This window comes from Myotis yumanensis, unplaced genomic scaffold (genome assembly GCF_028538775.1).
Source record: "Myotis yumanensis isolate MYYU_CA2020_CCGP unplaced genomic scaffold, mMyoYum1.0.hap1 SCAF_2, whole genome shotgun sequence".
In the NCBI taxonomy this organism is placed as follows: domain Eukaryota; kingdom Metazoa; phylum Chordata; class Mammalia; order Chiroptera; family Vespertilionidae; genus Myotis; species Myotis yumanensis.
The window spans coordinates 207353758-207355125 of NW_027223753.1; positions in this window are offsets into that span (position 1 = coordinate 207353758).

Consider the following 1368-nt stretch of genomic DNA (forward strand, 5'->3'; position numbering starts at 1 on the left):
GAGAAGCGGGGCCACGGTCCGCCGCCTGCGCAGGCGCGGTGCTCTCGGGCGCGGCGTGAGACGTCCGGCTCCGGGCGGGAGCCCCACGCAGGCGCACTTGGCGTGTCGTGACTCCCGCGGTCGCGCCAACCAGGGCGCGGCGCCCCAGCCGTGAGGTCCGGCCTCGTGTCTGCGCGGAGCCGAGGCGCGAGGGCTCCCCGCCCGGTCAGGAGACGGGGAGCGGGGCCTGCGGGCCCGGCTGGCCCGGGATGGAGACCCGTTTCCGAGAACGGAAATGACAGTCGTGCCTGGACCCAGGACTCCGGTTCTCGTGCTCCTCTCGGAGGAATTCAGTTCATCTCCCCGTGGGCGCTGTCCCGTGGGAATCGTTTGTCATTCTGTCCGCTTGGCGAATGGGAGCAGAGTGATTACGTCTTTATTTCACCCAAAGGAAGTTTGCGATTAAAAGAGAAATAGATGACGTGAGCGTGACTTCCCGATGGCCTCGGGCTGCGGGGCGCGGGGAGCCCGAGGAGACAGCGCGCAGGGTGTCAGTTTTACAAAATGAAGAGCGGAGCGGAGATGGGAGCTGGCGGTGGGTGGACATGATGAATGTGTTGAACACACTGAACTGTACACTTAGAGATGGTTAAGGTGGTAAATGTTATGATGTGTGTATTAAAAAAGGAGCAGGGGCACAAAGTACCAATATGAGGGATGAAAAAAGAATTCATTGCAGATTCTATAAATTTTTAAAAGATAATAAACATATTACAAAACTTTTTAAAAAGCTGACAAATTCCACAGATTTCTTGAAAAACAAATTACCAAAACTGAACAAGAATGTTTAGAAAACTTGCATGGTTCTGTATTTGTTAAAGGAATTGATTTAATGATATGATCTTACAAAGAATACTCCGGTCCCAGATGGTATCACTAGTAAATGTTTCCAAACATATAAGGAGAAAACAATACGAACAGTTACACAAATTCTTCCAGAAAATAGGGAAAAGTGAAATACTTCCTAGCTGGTTCTATGATTGCTATAAAATGCTAGCAAACACAATCCAATGAGCCCAGCGGGTGTGGGGCAGTAGTTGAGCCTCAACCTATGAACCAGGCGGTCATGGTGGGATTCTGGTCCAGGCAGATGCCCAGGTTGCTGGCTCCATCCCCAGTAGGGGGCGTGCAGGAGGCAGCCAATCAATGATTCTCTCTCATCAGGGATGTTTCTATCTCTCCCTTCCTCTCTGAAATCAAGAAAAATATATAATTTAAAAAAATAATAATCAAATGATATATAAAGTGATTATATTTCATAACCAAGTGTGGTTTATGTAATATATCACTTAAAAAATGTGTCATTTTAAAAAACCTACCCACAAAGAA